The sequence below is a fragment of the Herpailurus yagouaroundi genome, unplaced genomic scaffold (assembly GCF_014898765.1).
Source record: "Herpailurus yagouaroundi ecotype Mexico unplaced genomic scaffold, PumYag 213, whole genome shotgun sequence".
Classification (NCBI taxonomy): Eukaryota; Metazoa; Chordata; class Mammalia; order Carnivora; family Felidae; genus Herpailurus; species Herpailurus yagouaroundi.
Genome location: NW_024412444.1, coordinates 7,229,451 through 7,251,839, shown reverse-complemented (window position 1 = coordinate 7,251,839; position 22,389 = coordinate 7,229,451). Strand labels below are relative to the sequence as shown.

At 41.7% G+C, this 22,389-nt stretch overlaps 1 protein-coding gene and 1 long non-coding RNA gene across 5 annotated transcripts in view; both read left to right on the top strand.

Moving 5' to 3' along the window:
• Nucleotides 1-22,389, top strand: part of PTPRG (protein tyrosine phosphatase receptor type G) — a 722,691-nt gene that overhangs the window by 235,427 nt on the left and 464,875 nt on the right. The window lies entirely within an intron of this gene.
• LOC121016784 (uncharacterized) lies at nucleotides 3,220-4,946 on the top strand. Its single transcript, XR_005784461.1, has 2 exons — nucleotides 3,220-3,638; nucleotides 4,666-4,946. It is a non-coding gene; the product is annotated as an uncharacterized LOC121016784 (long non-coding RNA).

Genomic DNA, 22,389 nt, shown 5'->3' with positions numbered 1-22,389 from the left:
ACACAGAGATTTCAAGTTAGGCCTGAATCTTTGGAACATATAGTCCATTGGGCACAGATCCACTGGCCTAGATAATACTGAATTAAACTCCTCCCTTTCCTGCCCTCCCACGTAGAAATTGGCCAGGGTACCGCAGTGAAGGTTATTCTCAAAACCAAGCCTGTTGTTCAAATCTGGCAGTGAATAAAGCTTTTAAACTTGGGTCCACTCCTAATGGAACCTTTTGATGCAAATGCTTTAGCATTAGACCTTTTGATATCTTAGTTGATGAAAACTGAGGCGTAATGTAACATTAAACATATTTTATTATTCCTTTTTGGACCTCTTGGATTCGAATCTGGTTTTGCTACCTATTAGGTATGTGACCTTAGACAGGTAGGTGCCTCAATCTTGCCCCACTTTGTTGTCTAACCTATAAAGCGAGGGTAATAGAATTCATAAAGCTAACGCAGGACTAACTGAAAGAGTGTGCAAGGTATTAGCTCATCGTCTTCCACATAGTAGAGGCTCAGTAAATATTGTCTCTTAAAATTATCACAGGGGTCAAAAAAGTTGCAAAATGCATGAGTGGCAGATCTTACCCTAGTCAAGGGCTTGCAGCCTCAAATTTGGCATAAGGTGTAGTTAAATACCATAGTACAAGTAGGAAGGACAGAAGGCTATAAGGGAAGAAAGGAAAAATGATTGCAATGTTTTCAGAGGAGAACGAGATTACTTAGTACTTTCTGCTGCATCTTGATAGGAAGCATCTTTTGTGCCTTTTTGAACTGAGCCTCGAGGAAGCAGCCTAAAGGAGTAGGACAGATAGAAGAGTGCACTCGAAGAGGAAACTGGATGTGGAGTAAAATAGCATGTGGCACACAGAAAACACCCAGGAAATAATGGTTGAAAGGCGTGCGCTTTATGGAGAGCAACTTGCTTGTGAATTCTGGTCCTGTTGTCTTCTGTAAGATGGGTTTGATAACACTGACCACATAGGGCTGCGTGGATTGAGTGAATATTATACGTAACTTGCTTAGCAGGCTATTTGGCACGTCGTAAGCACCCAATACCAGGGGCTAGTTGTGTAATTATTCTCTCCTGGTATGAACAGGAATAGGAAGATTTCAGCTGGCAGTGCAAATGTACACCAGATGATGAAGACATTTTAATACTGAGCTAAGGCGTTTAGATTTTACTCACTTGACAGTTGGGAGCCATGGAAGCGTTTTGATCAGATGCACAGACATTGAAGGTATTTCTTCTCCTGGTTTCATTACAGTGCCTCAGGGAATAGCAGAAAAAGAAGTTTCCATACCCCTCTTTCTGTCAGGGAGTTAGACCTTTTCCAGAGGCTCCATTGCTCACTTCACCTTAGACCTTTCCCCTTGGGAGTGGGTCCCGTGTCCATTCTGTAGCTGCATGTGTCTGGAAACGTGGTAGCTGGAAGATGGCTCTCTGTGTTCACTGGGAATGGCTCTTGGAGTGTGGCCAGGCCAGGCAACCGGCAATATCTGCCACTGGGAATATAATGGTATGTTGGAGCCCCGGGTGTGCTCAGTAGGAGGCACAAGAGATAATAAGAAAAATAGCAGGGTATGGAAAATAGAGGAAGAGGTAAAAGATGTGTGTAAAAAGCTGTTAAATTCAGCTCTCGACCCAATGTAAATTCGAGGTGCAACTATAATATCCAGGAAGAAGTGATCCACAGGCAGGAGGAATTTAGGATTCGACTGCAAGGCTGAAAGTATTGACTTGGTAATCATTTGCTTGGAAGGTTGCAAAGAGCTCCTGAGATTCCCGAAGTAAGGAAAAAGGAGTAAGGAATGGACAAGAACCAACTAAAGGCTAAAGGAATGATTTCTTCTTGGGGGGCTTGTCACGGGCAGTGCCAGCCAAGGGAGACCTTATTTACCATTGTGAAAACCACCCCCCTTGGTATTTGCCATTAGCCTCCATATCCTCTAAGGCATGTGACCTTCGTGAAAACAGCCATCTGCTTGTTACACACAGCCAGCTAGAAGGCAAGTTCCAGTCTAGCTGCCCACCCCTCCTCCCACCTCTTCTGGGTGGATTTCTCCTCTCAGCTCCATCTGAGGAATTGAGTTGTCTCTACGGTGGCCACTCCACTGGCAAGTGACAGTCTCCCTTAGCTTGTCACCTACCTGTGGTAGGGACTGGAGACTGTCAGGAGGGCAAGTGTGGTGGACCCAATTATTGTGCTGATGTGATATATGCCTCCTGCAACTGCTCTACTGCCCCTTGGCTGTGTAACTCTGCTATGCCTCCAGGTGGGTGGACACCTCACTGCCCCACTGACTTTGGGCTGACCTCTGTGATTCTCTTTGGTCAGCGGAATGTAGTAGATGTACGTGAGTAGAGGGCTTGAACGTGCTTGCGTGGTTTAACTTGGCCTTTCTGCTCCACCACCTGCCATGAGAATAGCATGGTCCAGGTTCCCTGGCAGGTGCTGGTCCCAGAATGAGAGACGTGTGGAGCATCCTGGCCCCAACCTGCAGCTTATGCTCAGTTATCCAGTGTACCTGAACTCCATTGAGAGAGTAAGTCCTTACTGCTGCCCATCACCAAAATACTTTTACTTTTTTTTTTGGGGGGGGGGGGGTCATAGTTTTTTTTGTAGCAGAAGTCTGACCTATACAGCTGCCACATGGACTTACGTATTTGCTCTTCGTCCAGAAAACCTAGGAGCTAGAGTGGTCAGCAATGTGAGAAAGGAATCCATTGCTTCCAGGGTCACGTAATCAGCCATCCGTTTGACCAAAGCTGAATTCCAGGGAAGCGCCCTATTCAATCATGCCTGCGTTCAGTATTGTAAAATGATACGCTTTTTCACCAAACAACTTCCGCTTTCATATTCTGATTAATAAGGGCCATATACATTATTAGACTTAATGTAAAGGTGTAATCAGCTGTGTCAGTCACAGGAAGAAAAAATAGTACCATGGACCTTTTCCAAATTACCAGAGGCTTAAAAAAATACAAAGTCCGGGGCGCCTGGGTGGCTCAGTCGGTTAAGCGGCCGACTTCGGCTCAGGTCACGATCTCACACTCCGTGAGTTCGAGCCCCGCGTCGGGCTCTGTGCTGACCGCTCAGAGCCTGGAGCCTGTTTCAGATTCTGTGTCTCCCTCTCTCTGACCCTCCCCCATTCATGCTCTGTCTCTCTCTGTCTCAAAAATAAATAAACGTTAAAAAAAAAAATTAAAAAAAAAAATACAAAGTCCTGCAAGAGTGCTGACGGCACACCTTGCCCGCTATTATAGCTCGGACTTTGTTGTGTCCCTCTGCCAGTACCAGAATATCATTAGGTTACAAATCAGATCTAACGGTTTAGATTATTGTTCATCTTGAGCTCTGCGCTTTCTCTCCGTTAGTTGTGACATAACAGAAATAATTTATTTGTAGGCCTGTCTTCAAAAGAAGCTTTTATTTCAAATGTGCTTGAGGACATACTGGGGGGAACTGAGAGTTTATCCTCTGGGTGTCAGGAGGGAAAATTGCTAGGCTATAGCAGGTTTTGAAATACATGTGCTTTTGCAGGATAAAGAGTTGCTTGTACCCTGATGCAGCGCATCCTTGCTGCAAAGAATAGATTTTCTAGCAACTTCTTTTTGGTAGCTTTAGGTGTGTGTGCGTGTGTGTTTTAAGTGTGTCCTAACTGTACCTTCAGATTTACAGTCTTAAAGATAAGAGAGCAGTGGTCCTGACATTCATTCATTCATTCATTCAACTTTGTCAATTCATCTGTTAGCCATTCAACAAATATTTATTCTCTACCTTCATTGCAGGGCGTGATTAATTTTCCTTTTGTATATAATAATCTTTCACACGAGGTTGAAGATTATTCAAAATGGATATGTACATTTTACAATTCGGTGACTACTCACCAATATTAACTCAGATGTGTTTCCAATTTGTCAGCTTAAATTTCCTAAGTTCCCACATAATGCCTCGATTAGCTGCTTTCTACAGTAGGAGCTGAGGATTATTCTCAAACGCATGTATATGCCTGCGCTTATCAACTTAAACTCAGATTCATCATTAAATTTGCTAGGTTTCGGGGTACCTCCTCAATTAGCTGCTTTCCACAGTAGAGGTTCTTCAGGGCCCGCGATATTAACAAAATGGTGCTGAGTCTTTAAAGAAGTGCTGTGCTCTTAGGGTCCTTCTGATATCTACCCTCAGTAGCCCTGTGTGTGGGTCCAGCCCTGAGGTAAATCTCGTGTTAGGAATGGGAGGATAGGAAGTATTTGAGGGCATTGTGGCAGATAAAAAATATGCTGTGAACAACTGTTTTGCTGGTGTGATGAATATTTAATGTGCACCTACTGGTTTAGGATGCTGGATTCATTTAAATGTACATACCTGTCTTAGTGTCTTAAATGCCCCATGTTTTATGGAGACATTTAAAATTTAAATCCTATAGGCAGTTCTGTTACACACAATGAATAATACTTAGATTGCCTTAAATAGATTTCTGTCCATTATTGTTTAGCAAAAACTAGGGTCTTGAGAAACTAGGACAGGACAGTGAGGTAGACCATAGTAAAAATCTGACATGAGGTATTGCATGGGAATCAACTTAATGGCGGAATATGGTGTTCAAGCCTTCAGACAGAGTGAGGAAAATACAAACTAAAATCTGCTTGTGTGTGTGTTTGTCTAAGTTGTGTGTGTGTGTGTGTGTGTGTGTGTGCGCGCGCGCGTGTGCACGCATGCAAGTATGTGTGTAATTATATTGGTTTGGTTTTTAGCCATCATGGTTTGAAGAGTTCTGGATGCCTTTAATACAATAGTAATAGCTGAGTTGTAGTTGTGATATTAGTAGACATTTATTGAATGCATACCATATTTGTGGTCTAGTGCTATACTCTTTACATGGAGTATCTTGTTTGATTTATCTCAACAATCTTAGGATGAACCGTTGGCTGTTAACATTCTCATAGAGTGTCCCAAATATTTATGTAGTTTTTGTTTTGTTTTTAAGAGAGAGTGAGAGCATGTGCACACATACCTCAGGTCGGGACGGTGGGGGGGGGGGGTGGCTGGAGGGAGGAGTAGAGGGGGAGGGAGACAGGGAGAGAATCTTAGACTGGCTCCACTCCCAATTTGGAGCCCGACATGGGGCTCAATCTCATGGACCGTAAGATCATGACCTGAGTTGAAATCAAGTGTCAGACACTTAACTGACTGAGCCACCCAGGCGTACCTCATGTAATGTTTTAATATGTGCCAAGCATTCTTCTAAGTGCCTCTCAGTTGTCACCTTAATCCTTACATAAATCTTAAGAGAGATTATTTTTACAGATGAAGAAACTGAGGTGGAAAAAGTCACGGGACTTGTCCAAAGTCCCAATTACTACTAAGTGGTGGGGTAGGATTTGAACTTAGGCCCTCTGGTTGTAGAGTGGGCTCCTTAACTGTTCCCAGTGATAACCTGTCACTAACCCATAGTCATGGCCCTAGGACACACTCTGGAACCATCTTGCTTAGGAGCTTGTGTTCAGTAGCCATTATGTTATTCCACTTTTTGTATAAAAGAACAGATCCAAAGACAGGGTTTGCTTGTTCTTAACAGATTGCAAATCTGAAATCCACCGGGAGAACTATGTTTGGTGGTAACTTGATTTTTGGGGTTTGACTTGGTGGTACTTTGGCCTCAGCCTAGTAACCCCATATGTTTTCTGCTTGTTTTTTTGTTTGCTTGTTTTATAATTTAAGATCTGCTCTTAGAGTATTCTCAGACCTCAGGGAACTAAGTTAAATGGAGGCTGCTTAAAATTCTGTAACTTAGCATTTAGCTACCTGAGGGTGTCTAGTCTTTATGTATGAAGCAAAAGGAGAAAGAACATGTGTAAAAACTTAGGTGCCCTTGTAGGGTATCTCTTTTGTTTTCTTCCTCAGTATTACTTTTTTCTTCTTTGTTTTTATTTATCTAAGATGACTGGGAGGGGCTTGAGAAAATAGAATTCATTACATGACCTCTCTGTGTCTAGTAAGTTGCTAAGTGCTTTGCATACCTGATCTCATTTACTCCAGGCAGCAGCTCTATCTAGGAACCACAGTTTTTAGCCCTAATTTATAAATAAAGATGCTGAAACTTAGGGTGACCAAAGTAGAAATGGAATTTAAACCCAAATCTGCCTAACTCCAATTCTGGTACTTTTTTTTTTTTTTCTCTGGAGGGCTGCCTCAGTCTCAGTTCTATGTGACCTGCCTGCTAGTTTGGTCCTTAACGGCTACGCCTTTCTCAGATTTAGTTTTGTTTATTATTGAAAGAAATCCCATTGTTTCATTTTGCTGGCTGTAATCTTGTTTCCAGTGCAGCCTAGAGATGGCATACATTACAGTGGGGATCACCATTTCCCAATGTCATCTCTCATTTGAGCTAATAGAAGAATACGAGCTTATATTGGCAAGATTGTAGGGACCCAGATGATGGGGCTTCATCGTTTTACTGAGCGAAAATAGTTTATCCATTCTCTATTGCCAGTGCTTATTGAGAACCATATTGCTCTACAGTGTCAGTCATTACCAAGCAAGATGAAAGATACAGTGACTGTTTATTAGGTTAAGGGAGGCCCATGTATCCATGCAACAAATATTTATAAAGCTCGTGTTACATGCTGGCACTGTTATAGGCACTGGGATACAACAGTGCACAAAGAAGATCAGGTTCCTGATTGGTCTTAAAACTGTAACTAGAATCGGGGATTCTAGAAGGGACCTCTCATTATTTTAGTTTTATTTAGTCGTAGGCTATTTTATTTCATAAAGGCACTAGTTACTGACTGTTTTAACCCCTGAAAATATCACTGCAAATGAGGGTTTTCAGCAGCCGAACTGATCCCTTTGGTTGGCTGAGTGTTCGTTCGTTGCCTAATGAATAAGCTTTTTTAAATTTGTTAGGAAATCTGAAGGTTGACTTCAAGATCATCCATAGTCAGACTCTCAATGGGGAAATTGAGGCCCAGGGAGGTGAAACTCAAATAGCAATGTTACTTAGTTCCGAGTAGGGATCTTCCCTTATGTTCTTTTGTGTCTTGAAATTCCTGAACGGAATTCAGGAACCTAGAGCAAATGGTAGACTATTCACTATGTCCCATCTAACTTGTAGACAATTCCAGCTTTATTGGTGTTGACTGTATCCCCTATAACTACTAAACAGGTTATAGCTCTATTGGTTCTTAAAGTTTTGGGGGCCAAGGACTCCTTGGACATCCTCTCCCTAGAAAGCTACCCTTGGCATGTATATTCAAATTGTTTATACGTTATTCGAAAATGGTTTGAAGAGGGACATAGGCTGTTTTCGCAGATGCGAAACGGATGGCTGTTTTCGCAGTGGCCATGGTGAGACATGATGAGGGTTGATTGGGGATAGTAATGCGGAGGTAGGAGTGATGAGATTTGAAGGCTTTGGTGAGACGCAGTTTACACCGTGCTGTGCCAGTTGGAAGTTTCACTTGTAAATCCTAATGGAAATAGAGACTTTGGGGGGAGATAATTTATTTTTTATTTTTATTAAAAAAAAATTTTTTTTTTTTAGCGTTTATTTATTTTTGAGACAGAGAGAGACAGAGCATGAATGGGGGAGGGTCAGAGAGAGGGAGACACAGAATCTGAAACAGGCTCCAGGCTCTGAGTGGTCAGCACAGAGCCCGACGCGGGGCTCGAACTCACGGAGTGTGAGATCGTGACCTGAGCCGAAGTCGGCCGCTTAACCGACTGAGCCACCCAGGCGCCCCGGGAGATAATTTATTTATTTATTTTATTTTATTTAAAAAATTTTGTTTTCAACGTTTATTTATTTTGGGGACAGAGAGAGACAGAGCATGAACGGGCGAGGGGCAGAGAGAGAGGGAGACACAGAATCGGAAACAGGCTGCAGGCTCTGAGCCATCAGCCCAGAGCCCGACGCGGGGCTCAAACTCACGGACCGCGAGATCGTGACCTGGCTGAAGTCGGATGCTTAACCGACTGCGCCACCCAGGCGCCCCCGGGGAGATAATTTATTGATAAAATTAATTTAAATTTAGTGCTGGGAAGCTCTTGGTAAGTACATGAGGGTTTCATTAATCAACTCTCTTTTTTGCATATATATTTTATGACATGTTTACAAAGAGCTAATGATAATCTAAGAAAAAAGTATTGCTAAACCCTTTTCATTTAAATCACTAAAGTTATTTCATGCAAAACAACAAAAGCAGTGGTTGAAAATTTACAGAAAACATTGGTAGGGGCGACTATTTGGGGGGAGTTGGAGTCTTTTCATGTACTTACTAGTATTTTAAGTAATATAAAAATGTTAACTTATTGTTTTGGCGCTAGAAGTATTATAAGTTGAGTTTGCAGTGAATTCTGGGAAGAGACCACCAGTGGTGACAGTTTTTAAAGCTCAAATTTCTCCATGAAAAAAAAAAAAAAAACATAGAGCAATGGGAAAGCTAAACTCCAAAGGCACACATAATGTCTGCATTAAAACCAGGTTGTAAGGTATGCCTGCCATTCTCAGCATACGTGTGGACAAGACAAACGACTGGACAGCTGTAAGACCTGTGTAGAAGTAGTCCTAGAAGGAGGTGAGGGAAGATCTGAGGACCCCGAATCAGCCACAGATACCCATCAGAAAGTATGGAGGGCCCAGTTGGAATGTGCATCCCTACCAGAGATTGGTTCCATAGGATGTCTCGTTCCTGGGTGAGGGCGAGCAGCCTGTTATGTTTGGGCACTATCATTGTGTACTTTTAATACACTGAATGTCCCTTCCAAGGTAGAACTCCACACCCAGGAGAAAGTACTAGGAGTAGAGCCCAGACTGAGCAAGATGGGGTAGTGAGAGTCCAGGGAAGAGAAGGTTCAGATAGATGTGTGGGATCTGAAAAGGCAGACCTATGAAGGTAAGTCAGTTTTTGGAATGACTCTGTGGGAACAGTGAAAGCAAGCGGAGCCAGACCTTAACAAGAGAATATCAGCTACCAACTCCGCTCTCCACAAAGTTGGGGATTATCTATTTTATGTATGTATGTATTTATGTATGTATGTATTTATTTGTTCATTCATTTATTAAAATTTGTTTTGAGAGAGAGTGTGCATGTGCATGCAAGCAGAGGGAAGGGGCAGGGAGAGAGAATTCCAAGCAGGCTCTGTCAGCACAGAGGCTGATATGGGGCTTAGACCCATGAACAGTGAGATCATGACCTGAGCTGAAACCAAGAGTCAGATACTCAGTGGACCGAGCCACCCAGGCACCCCAGGGAATATTTATTTTAAATAAGACATGAGCAATAGGATTATAGTTGAACTCCTCACAAATTTATTATAATTAAAGAGAAAATAAGGAACAGTGCTCACAAGAGCTGACAGCTACAGACTTGATATTTTAATTAATTAATTAAAAAATATTTTACTTTTAAGTAATCTCTACACCCAGTGTGGGGTTCGAACTCACAACCCCAAGGTCAAGAGTTACACACTCCACTGACTGAGCCAGGCAGGTGTTCCTATTTTAAAAGGAGACAAGGGGCATCTGAGTGGCTCAGTCATTTAAGCTTCTGACTCTTGGTTTCAGCTCAGGTCACGATCTCTCGGTTTCTTGAGTTTGAGCCTTGCATCAGGGTCCGCACTGACAGTGTGAAGCCTGCTTGGGATTCTCTCTCCCCCCCACCCCATCCCTCCCTTGTTTGTGCTTTCTCTCAATATAAATAAAGTAAACTTAAATGAGACACAAAGATTAAGAACATGGTGGGAGGTGTGAAGGAGTCTTATGTAGCAGTAGTAGAGAAACTCAGAAGTGAAGATTAGAAAGGAAAGATGGCAGACTTCCGCAAAAAGTAGAAATAAAATAATGATTTCAGAAATTAAGAGTAGGTGGAAAAAATGCAAGAGCAAGTAAGGTAAATGCAATTGTTAATGCTTCGAGAAAAGCAGAAGAGGTGGAACATTTTACTAATCAAAAGTAAGGGAATGAAAAAGATTTCAGAAGTTGTAGAGAGGCTATCTAAAAGAGAACTAACTATGTATAACAGAAGTCCCATAAAAGGTAATTGAAATTAATCAGAAAAAAAAAGAAAACTGTATTGAAAGAGGACTCCTTGAAGCTAACAATTGAAAAGGCCACTTTGTTCCTCATAAAATCATCTCAGATCATCGCTGAGATATATAGTAGAGTAAAAGTATGGTCCTTCATGAAAGAGGAAAAAAAACCTTTGAACATCCAGGGAAAAAAACTTTATTATTATAAGGGAAAGAAAATGAGATTCCCATGAGACTTTTTTTTTTTTTTGACAGTAGTGCTTTATGCCACAAAACTATGGAGTATCATGTATAAGGAAATCATGAGAAAAAAAAAGTTAGCCCTGAAATTTATAACCAGCCAAACTGATCTTCAGATAGAAACCAGCAGACAAGTTACTGTGAATGTGCTAGAAATCAGGGAATGTTATTCTTAATGAGCTCTTCTTAGAGAATTTAGCAGAGAATAAGCTTCAGGAAGCCTTAAAATGTGGAGAAGTATTGATGATATGCATACAGGCAAGTAACTGAATGGTCGATGTAAGCTCTTTCTCATAAGAGAAGTATTTTGGGTAATAAAGCCACAGTTCTGCCTTTGAGATCATCATGATTTTCGTGTTCAGTGGGTTCAGGGAAGATTCCACCAGTGCATCTAGTGTGACCACCTTGAATCCATTTAAGGAGAATCCTAGACATGATGTACTTCTTTATAGGTGTATATACAACACTACCTGTGAAGTAGTTTTCCCAGAGAGCTATGCAGCTTTAATTTGATCAGACTTCTCGGTCTATATATAAATTAACAGGAAATAAGTAGGGTAACCTGTTAAATCATACCATGGGGGATGTAATGGGCAAAATTGACAACATCCAGACCATGGGAAACTTGACGGTACAAAAAAGGGGAATCCGTAGATGTAGGAGGACATTGATTTGTTTTAAAGTATGAACAATTTTTGGATCCTGACTCAAACAAGCAAATACATTGTAAAATAGAAAAAATGTAATGTTAATTTGAAATTGTGAATGTGAAATTGGATTTTTCCGAATTGACAGTTCATATTTATTAAGAGTTTAGGGTGTTTTGATTTTTATTACTAATAATGAAAAAGAATAAAGAAAAAAAAAGGTTTGAAGGCCAATTAGTGAACATGGGATGTTGAATAACTCACTTGAGATTTTAGAGTCTGTATTAGGGTTCTCCAGAGAACAGAACCAGTAGGATACATATAAGTCAAAATAAAACAAGGCAAGCAAATCAAAACAGAGATTACTTATATTGAATTGGCTCATGTGATTATGGGGGCTAAAAAGTCTCATGAGACCCTGTGGAGAACCAGTGGTGTAAGTTCCATCTCAGTCAGAAGGCGTTAAGAAGACCAGTGTCACAGGTCATGCGTCAGACTGAGCTGGACTTTTCATTCCTCCCCCTTGTTGCCCTAGCCAGACCCCCATCAGATTGGCTGATGTTCACTCACATTGGGGAGGCCCCTCTGCTTTAGTCAGTCTACTGATTTAAATGCTAATCTCATTTAGAAGCACCCTTGCAGACACACCCAGAAGTAATGTACCAAATTCTGGGTCAGTCAAGTTGGCACATCTAAAGTTACCCATCCCAGTAGAAAGCACTTTTTTAAAATTTCTCATCCGTGTGTTCCTTTTGTCCTCTTGGCTGTAGGTGATCAAAGGGTAATTATTGGTGTTGAATCACTGTGGTCTTCAAAAAACGGAAGAAAGTGAGTCTTGCTGTTGAGTAGATTAAGGCTCCTGGTCGCTGGGGATCGTTCAAGGAACAGCTGCAGTATTCATTTTCAGGGGCTTCGTTTTGCGCTAAGTCTGTGAGGGTAGTGGGAAATCGTATGTGAGATTTCCTAGTGTTCTTGGCCCCTAGGAGCACTTGAGTTCTTATTACCTCTAACACCTTTTTAAAACTTTTTAAGACACGGCTTTGTTGGGTTTTTGTTTTGTTTTTTTTTTTTTTTTTTTTTGGATTCACTGTTAAGTTTCATGGACTTCCTTTTTTTAGTATGCCAGGCATTTCAAATGTTGCTTTCCTGAGAACTTTTAAAGGCTGTGTTTTCTTATGGACTTTGTCTCTCTGTTACAGTATTCATCTCAATATAGATTTACTACAGCCGTTGACAGTTACATCTTAGCCTTAAGCATCTTAACTTGTTTTTTTAGTAATATTAACAATAATAAATAACAACAAAATCACCCTGGTTTTGCCCTCAATCAGTTCCCATATGGATGCTCTCCTCAGGTTGATAGAAAACCTGAGAAGTTTTACATTTTTTGCATTCTTGAACCCCTTATGGTGGGTGTTATTTCTTTTATTTTGAATGCCAGAGAACCAAGGCTTCCATGATAAGTGACTTGCTATAGGAAGGTTAGAATGCCCCTACGCATGTAAGAAAGAGGCATAAGAAGAGGGAAAAGACAGAATCAAGTGGTAAGGATAGTAGAGCGTGATGAGTTGTGAGGTATGTATATGAATGACAAATGGATGATGATCGTACTAATGATTGTAGGCATAGGGAACATTCTCCCAGGAAGCCTGCTAAGAGCTTTTGTAGCATTGCACCATAGGATTTCATGGCACCTTTTTGAGGTAGCCACCATTCTTTCTTCCATCTTCTAGGTGAGTAGACAGAGCCTTGCACTGGGCTGGCCTAACCAGTCAGTGTGGGACTGTGACCCCATAATTTAACTGCCTCCCACGCATCGTAGTAATGTGTCTCACTCCTTCTCACAGGGATTAGGTAACTGTACCCCAGACAGGTTAAGTAACTTCCCTCAGCACTTACGTTTCAATCAGTGGCGGAGCCAAGAAAAGAATGTCTGTTTACTGACTGGGAAACGTTATATTATGACTTTGCTCAGTGAGTCTTTTTTTGTAATAGCTTCTCTAAGGCTTGTCTTTTCAGTAGTGTTTCTTTGACTTCCCTGCCTGTTTCCCATTGTTCACCCCTTCACTTTCCACCCACATTCCCAAGTATGAAGGAAGTAATGATGGAATTTCACATTATAATCAGAAAAGATAAAAGGCTGCCTGAAAATAATCCTGGCCTGTTGGGAATGTTGGCTTGATCTTTAGAGAAATTTTTACTTGTCCGTGACTTTAGACTTAACTTTTCCGTTAATGAGGACTAACACGTTAATGTTGTCCCTGAACTTTATTTGCAATAATTCACCGATGGAAGCACTCACAGCCAGCTCTGCTAATGAATGTAGAACAGCGACCTTCTGTAGAAAAGGAAAGAAAAAAAAAATCTTTTCTGTTCTCACAGGGATCCTTTCTTGTTTGGAAAAACCAAGTAGACAAGAAAAATAAATCAGGCACTTGAAGGAAAGGAGCTACATCCTTGAGAGTGTTATATTTGTAAAAATTCTACTAGCCCAGAGATTTTCTTTCCAGTTTAAGCAATGAGGAATTTTCCAACATGAAAGTGGCCATTAATAGGGTATGTTTTGGTGCTAAAATAGTTGCTGGTCTGTGGTGTGGCGGTCTTTACTCTTCCAGCCATACACAGTAGGAGAATTTCCTCTGTGGCTATGTTCTTAGACCTTTCCCCCAAAAAGACATGGGGAAGGCAGTGTTTGTCTGAGATCCTTTACATGGCTGAGCGTGACTGAGAACACCCTCCATGTGTTTCTCTTCAAGGGAAAACGAGGAACAAGGGGGAGTCCTTTCTTGAGAGTCAGCATCCCTGTGGTGATCTTTGTGTTGCGTATCTTAGTCAGGAGTTCTCCAGGCTTTCGATAACCTCAGGTTGAATGTCTTCCACCATCCACCCCATCCCATTTTGTGCTCTTTGCTCCTCAAAGTTTGGTTACCATAAGAGATTGATGGAGCTGGAGTTAATGAATCAATTGCTCAGGGGTTATTAATTAGTGAAATCATTATTTAATGCAAAGCGGTAAGTAGAACTCAACTGCTGTGCGTTTTTTTGTATCGGAAATCTGTAGAATTAAAATAGGATAGATTTTAACTTAGCAGAAGTAGTGGAAAACTTAAAGGTTATTGTCATTATTTATATTATTTTTATTTTGCAGATCGGTATTAAGGTGCTACAGAATGGAACCACCCCTTTCCCCAAATCTCTGTGCTTAATGGAGATAAAATTCACATGGATTCATAATACAATTAGAAATGAATAGGGGCGCCAGGGTGGCTCAGTCGGTAAAGCGGCCGACTTCGGCCCAGGTCATGATCTCGCGGTCCGTGAGTTCGAGCCCCGCGTCGGGCTCTGGGCTGACAGCTCAGAGCCTGGAGCCTGTTTCCGATTCTGTGTCTCCCTCTCTCTGACCCTCCCCCATTCATGCTCTGTCTCTCTCTGTCTCAAAAATAAATAAACGTTAAAAAAAATTAAAAAAAAAAAAGAAATGAATAAAGTAGGACAGTGGAAAAAATATCTTTAATTCTTGAATTTGTCTGATTTACTGTTGATCTATTTCAGTGTTTTAAAAGAATTTATTAAAAAATTTCTGCTTTGTTGAGGCATAATTGACATAAAATTATAAGATACTGAAAGTGTACATTGTGGTGATTTGATAGACACATTTACGGTTTTTTAATGGTTATGAAAAATTAGTTGTCGTCGTGAGATTTGGGTCAGAGACCTTAAATAGTTTCACAAGCTAGACTAAAATATTCCTGTTGAGTTATTTGGAAATATTTCTGGAGCTTTCTGTAGAAAATATTTGTCGTGTTTACAGACGAACATGTTCATTCTGCCTGGGAAGCCAGGCTGAATTTTCAATTGGTTGTTTCCTTGGCTGTACGATTATATTTCATAAGGCAGGAAGACTCTTTCACCCATAAACCCCATAGAGCCTTCTATAACCAGGTTGTCCAGGTAGGATAGTTATGTAGAAGAAGCAAACCAAGGATTCCATTGATGATGGCTCCCCCTTGAAGCAAGGAAAACTAGCTGCACGTTCATTCCCTGTGAGGATTTTTAGTCTCAGTGAGAAACTTAAATAAAATTGTGATTTCTCTGTAGTCAAGAAAATTTTGCACAAGGCTAGTTGAAACGCCTTGGGTATACTGCTTCTCCTGTTCATAACCCATGCAAGGTCTCACTGGCTCTTAGGTTGGTTTAACAACCCACTTAAGATACAACCTAGGATGAGGAAGGAACTGTACTTGGCGTCCAGTTACTTTCCTTAGGTGTGTCCCAGAGGCCTATCTATCACAGCAGGTGGAAGGAGACAGGATGGCAAGGCTAATGGAGACATTCCAGAGTAGAGATAAGAGATGGCCTTCTAACCCTGCCTCTCCATCTGCTCTGAGTGTGATTTGTGAGAAGGGTCAGAACACGGAAGATGTACCACAAAGCTTACCACTGATTTTTACGTGGGCCTGCAGAGATTTTCTGGGTTATTTGTCAGAACTCACATACCTGTCACATCCATGTGTCTCAACACTTTTGGGGATCACCAATTAAGAGCAATCCAGGGGGCTTACTATCTTTCCAGATTTTAGTTTGAAGCCCAGTAAATTAAAAACATTTTTTTAATGTTTATGTTTATTTATTTATCATGCTCAGAGCGTGAGTGAGGAAGGTACAGAGAGAAAGAGAAGGAGGGAAACACAGAATCCGAATGAAGCAGGCCCCAGTCTCTGGGCTGGCAGCAGAGCCTGAAGTGGGTCTCGAACCCATGAACCACGAGATCATGACCTGAGATGCTTAACCAACTGAGCCACCCAGGTGCCCCTGAAGTTCAGTAAATTAAATGTTTCATATAGAAGACTGATCATAGTGAACATGGAATCAATAGAACCAACTACAAAGCAAATGCATGTCGGTACTGGAGGTCATTTAAGAGATCACTTTGCTTCTGATTATGATCTCTAGAAACGGGAAAGACCAGAATATACAGAGGGGAAATGTGGACATTGCGATATTCCATATGTATTGACCTGGTGACTTTATAATATATATTACATTTAAAAATATTTTTTAAATAAGGGATAATATTATGTGATAGCTGAGTTTCACAAAGTTGGGACTAAGACCAGATTTGACGCAAGTTAATTCCACGGTCTTGCTAATAAAATGAAGACAATAGTAACAATTTTGTAAGATTCACAGAAATAATCCATGCAAGTTATTTAGCTATGTGCAGGGTGCAGTGAGTGCTTAAAATTTCTCGGCCATTATTATCATTAACAACTATCTCTATAGTTTTGAGAGGATAAGAATTTGTTCGGAAGATTTCCTTTTTTTTTTTTTTTTTTTTTTTTTTTTTAATTTTTTTTATTGGTGGGTGTGGATTTTGGATGGTGTGGCCTGCTCAGGCCTCTTCATTTGTTTCTCTCCTAGAGATTTAGAGTCTGTATGGACTAAAAACATTCATCCTTTTGCTGTCAAAGGGTCCCTCCTCCCCCATGGTGTGTTGCACATGGTGAATATCAATGCAAATACATTCAAATCATGGAGGCACCAGGAGACTAGTGGGCAGTGATGCTAAGTAGATCCGACATGATAATGACATGGAGATTATTGGTGATTAATGCAAGTCACTGAGGATCATGGGAAATGCATGTGTCCTTTTACCTGACCCTCCCACACAAAAGTTTTTGACAGTAATCTTGGGGTCACTCAGCCCATCTCTCCGCTTCTTTCAGAACTTCAAAAGCTCATGTCTGTACAGTTTCCCCCCTTCCTACTTTTGGCGGTAGCTAATTTGTAAAAAGTGGAAGAATGGCTCGTTGTTTAATGTTTGTGTTAGTAGCAGCCTGGAGTTAAGTATAGCATTTTCTGAAAAGGGAAAGCTTTATTTTAGTTTTTTTTTTAATTGGTCATACGGTGTGGCAAAATGTAACCTGTCTTGACATCATTTGAGGACCAAAGTAGTAATGACTGTGCTTCAAAGAATGATTTTCACTCCCCACCTCCAGGCAGATGGTAGCGTTACCCCGTCCTGCCCTTTTTAACGTCCATGTGGCCCTGAGACTTAGCCCAGCCAATTGCCATGGGAGTTGGTATGAGTAGTGTTACCGTAGGTGGAAGCCTTAAGTGTGAGTGCACACTTTGCTCCCTGCCCTTTTCTGTCCCCTGCAGGCAGGAAGTGTGAGAGTACAGCTTCCCTCAGCCTGTGTACCTGAATGAGCGAGATCGGTCTCCTCTCCTAGGTGGTACATTTGCATCATTAGCAAGAGAACACCGTGTTGTGTGAAGTTTGTGTTTTGGAGGACTGTTTGTTTCTGTAGCATAACCCATTCCTCCTGAGAAATGTGGGGTAAAAATAAGACTTCTGCTTTTAGTCTCTAATGTAATTCAATACACATTTGGAGAAATGTTTTGATTCTTGGTTCCCACTGTGATCTTGTTATACTTGGTTCCTGGTTGGGTTCCGTCTTCTTCCTCCGCTCACCACCATAGCAGCCCCCGGCCTATGGGAGGGGGACAGAATCTAGAGGTGCAAGGGTCACTCGTGGATCCAAGAACAGACATCTTTTGGGTGCTATCTAACCTGAAGACGTTCTTCCTGTGACTTCTTGGCACCTGTGACATCCTTGAGTTGCCCTTCAGTACATGGAAATGTCCCTGGCTGTAGGGGAAGTTTCTTGACATATTTATGTGTATATGTATGTACTTATGTGTGTATGTATATATTTATATATTTTAATATATCTAGAAGGATCTATCTATTATCTAAGTCTATCAGTCATCTATCTTTCCCCCAGAATTTGATTGTATAATTTTCAAAATGATGTAAATATTAAAATCAAGTAGATAAAATACAAAGATCTTCTATTCAAAAATACAGGTTGTCACTGGCAGTCCTATCTTTACATAGCTTGTTTAGAGGTCTAAGGAGGTACTATCTACTCTATAGAATTATTTCAAGAATAGAGCACATGCTGTGCTCATTAATATGGTACTTTAAGAATGCCTATATTAAAAGATAATAAGATAGCTCATTATCTCATGTGTACTGCTTGAAGAGAGGTACTTAGTCTTTATTTATTTGCAAATATTAGGTACTGTTCTTACCACTAAAATATATTTTTCCTTAAATCATTTCTTTAAATCAACCCATGTCCCTTGGATCAAGTCAATTATGCATTATCTGCTTATGTTCCATAGGCGATAACTAGTTTCATTTGCTGTTAGTACTGAGTCATTGCCACATTTTTGTATTAAGTGTATGATTTTTTTCTTCTACATACCATTTCTTCTTAGTATATGAAGTCATGCCACATGGGTTTTATATTCTAAACATTGCTATGAAATAAAATAATTGTCATTCACATTTTAAAAGTTTAAAATTCTGGGCTTGCAAAGTTGTGAAGTCACTTTGCAATATGCAGTAATCAAACCTGGGTGACACGGTTGGGAAGATATTTATTTATTTTGAGAGAGAAAGAGAGCACAAGCAGGTGGTGGGGGGTGGTCAGAGAGAAGGAGAGAGAGATCCTAAACAGGATCCACGCTGTCAGTGCAGAGCCAATATGGGGCTTGATCTCATGAACTGTGAGATCGTGACCTGAGCCAAAATCAAGAGTAGGATGCTTAACCAACCGAGCCACCCAGGTGCCCTGGAAAGATGTTTAATATCTGTATATGCATCTATCCATCCTTTCATAGAGCAACACGTGTTGTACTACTACAGTGTATCAGGCGTTCCTAGCAGCATCTGGAAGTATGTAAATGAAGAAGTCGTTGAGTCTTTGCTGTTCCATGGGGATCAGCAGCTGTACTGGCACAGGGTGGACAAGGTCTGATTTGCACACGACCTGACCCTTGCACGTGCACAGTGCTGGCAGTTGGTCAGTACCAATAGTGAGTGAAGGAACGCATAGACCTGTGACTGATACTTGCCATGCCTTCCAACAGGTGCTTTCTGTAGCCTCTCACGGGGTTACTGTGTGAACCCAGAGGAGGGAATGACTTAGCGTGCATGGTTGGGGTAGGATGTGTTGGAACAGCTTCAAGTAAGGTGGTATTGGACTTGAGCCAGGAGCAGTTAGCTTGGTGAAGAATTCTAGGTGTGTGCCTGGAGTGGGGGAGAGTGACAAGTCTTGCCTGCAGTGACAGCAGCTTGTGTGAAGAGGCAGTGGCAAGGATTATGTGAAAAGAGGTGAGCGGTGGTTTTCATTTCCCCAAGGGATCCCTCTCTTTGGGCCAATATCTTCTATATTTCCTCCCCCCCCTCCCCCCCTGGTCATAGGTAAATATAGTTACCTATGTGACTGGGCCTCTGCTCAGAGAGGGTCAAAGCCCAGACCACTTCTCCAATATTTATGGGATTCAGTTCGGTTAGTATCTGCTTGCTTTGATACAGATATACATCCTTTGCACATCGTGTGTGGTGTGTGTGTGTGTGTGCACGGGCATTTGAAAGAGGAGGAACAGACTCGCTATGCAGCATGAGAATAAAAGATCCTTGGTGGGGCACCTGAGTGGCTCAGTCTGTTAAGCATCCAACTTCGGCTCAGGTCATGATCTCATGGGTTTTGAGTTCGAGCCCTGCGTCGGTCTCTGTGCTGACAGCTCGGAGCCTGGAGCCTGCTTCGGATTCTGTGTGTCTCTCTCTCTCTCTCTGCCCCTCCCCAGCTTGTTCTCTGTCTCTCCCTCTATGTCTCTCAAAAAATAAGTAAACGTTTAAAAAAAAAAAAGATCCTTGGTGTTTGTTCAGATACATGTATCCCAACAAAGGAGAAGTAAATGTCTCCGTGGTATCCCACATAAAACATGAAGTACTAAATAATATTGAGAGCGTCTCGCTGAGCCCTCCATGAATAGTACATTAATGTCAAGGAAGTGTTGAGGAATTCCCAGAGAGCATTGTAGTTCAATAATGACCGTTATTTATCACAAACGTGCACTCTGTTTGTTCACATTGGGTAATGAATGACCTTTCTGTTTCCGTGGCCAGGGCCAAATGGACCCGTGTCTCCGCTGGTGCAGGCCGGGGGCCATTCATCACGCCTCACTTAGCCGATCACTGCCTTAAACGACACCACCAGGGAAATACTCTGGCTTAAAGGATCATTCCAAATGAAAGCCTTCGTGGGTTAACTACTCCAAAAGCAAATACTGTCTGACCCTCCCCGCTGCCTCTTTGTCTTTCTTCCTCCCCCTCTCTCTCCCTCTCTGTCTCTCAGATTTGACTCTACTAGACCTTGAATCAAATCGCTTGACATTGTTGTCAGGGAGAGTGTACTAATCCACAAGAAAAGTGTATTTTCAACATTAAAAAAAATTTTTTTTTTAACGTTTATTTATATCTGAGTGAGAGAGACAGAGTGCGAATGGGGGAGGGACAGAGATGGAGACAGAGTCTGAAGCAGGCTCCAGGCTCTGAGCTGTCAATACAGAGCCCTAGGCGGGGCTCAAACTCACGAACCGTGAGATCATTACTTGAGCTGAAGTTGGACACTTAACCAACTGAGCCACCCAGGAGCCCCTCTAACATTTTTCTTTTAAATTTTATTTATTTATTTTGAGAGAGAGACATGGGAAGGACAGAGAGGGAATCCCAAGCAGGCTCTGCACCATCAGAGGAGAGCATGACACAGGGATTGAACTCACAAACCGTGAGATCATGACCTGAGCAGAAACCAAGAGTTGGACACTTAACCGACTGAGCCGCCCTGGCACCCCCATTTCCAACATTGATGATTCTTGCAAGATTTTGTTCTTGTTCTGTTTTTGTATGGCATAGCTGCTTCTTCTTCTTTTTCTTCCCTGAACCTTTTTACCATCCTTCAAGCGAGAAGCCTGCAGTCCAGACCATCACTTTGAGCAGCCAGCCTGTCATGCTCCTGAAGGTGGCATAAACCGTTGCCTTGCTCGTGGGGTGCTTGGTTCTGTTGGTTTAGCATGCAGCGAGGGAAGGCCATTTCGTCCATTTTAGTTGGTAATGCCCATGAGCTTCTTGTAGCCTCCAGATGGTGCATGGCTTCCAGAAAAGAAGGCAAAACCCTTTGCTGGGGACAATGATAATACAGCGGTGTGGAGCTGGCAGCTTGGTTACACGCAGTAGTTGTCCCTAAAAGTTAGATTTACATGAAAGGCCGGTCAGATTTGTTCACTGAAGAACGTCTTTAAGGGCCGGCTCTGAGAAGTGCTGTAATGTCATCTGGCGTAACCCCGGGAACACTGCCAGTTCTGGCAAGCAGTGCAGCGAATCAGAATTGCCGTATTTTTGGAAACATCACCGTGTGAATTTTGAGACTGCTGTGCTTTGGAATTGTACGTCGTGAGCTGTTACTCTCTCATAATGCTCTCTCAACTCTCTTTGAGGTTGATAATGTTTCATTTAGTTGGCCTGACTTTATTCCAGCCACAACACAGAAAGGAAAACATATATGGATGCGTGCGTGTGTTTTAAAAGGTGGAAACTGACTTTTGGGTCTCCCTAGGCTTGCTGATCCTCAACAGGTCTGTTGACAATTTTCTCTTCATTCCCTGCCCCCCCCAACCAATCAATCTGAACTTCTTCGGAGGCCCAGTATTAAATGCTGGCTTGTTTTCTGGGGAAACTTGGATCTCTTCAACTTTGACTCTGTTATTTAAAACTGGTGGTGGTAGGGGCGCCTGGGTGGCACAGTCGGTTAAGCGTCCGACTTCAGCCAGGTCACAATCTCACGGTCCGTGAGTTCGAGCCCCGCGTCAGGCTCTGGGCTGAAGGCTCAGAGCCTGGAGCCTGTTTCCGATTCTGTGTCTCCCTCTCTCTCTGCCCCTCCCCTGTTCATGCTCTGTCTCTCTCTGTCCCAAAAATAAATAAACGTTGAAAAAAAAATTAAAAAAAAAATAAAATAAAACTGGTGGTGGTTCTCCTTATCAGGAGCTAACAGCACATCATGATTTGTGAAGCCAAAGTGAAATTTGTGCTTAATTTTACATAGTGGTTTTCCTTCAGTTTTAAGACCTAATGAGAATGTTTGAGTAGCAAGCATTCTGGTTGAACATGTGAAACCTTAATTCACATAGTCTGTCTGGTATTCTCAAGTTATTGAGGCAGATCAGGAGCATGATGGACATTAAGCTGCAAAGTTTTTTGTTTTGTTTTGTTTTTTTGTGGTTAGGTACTGAAAGCTGAGGCAATGCATACATACATACATAATGTATGTGTGTGTGTATATATATATATATATATAGTGTATATATGTATAGACACACACACACATAAATGTTGTTTCTTTTTTCTTTTTAAATTTATTTTGAGAGAGACAGAGAGAGAGCATGAGCAGGGCAGGTGCAGAGAGAGAGAGGCAGAGAATCCCAAGCAGGCCAGAGGCTGATGAGGGTCTTGATCTCACAAATCATGAGATTAGGACCTGAGGCAAAATTAAGAGTCTGAAGCTTAAGTGACTGAGCTGCCCAGGCGTTCCTCTTTTTTTTTTTTTTTTTTTTTTTTAA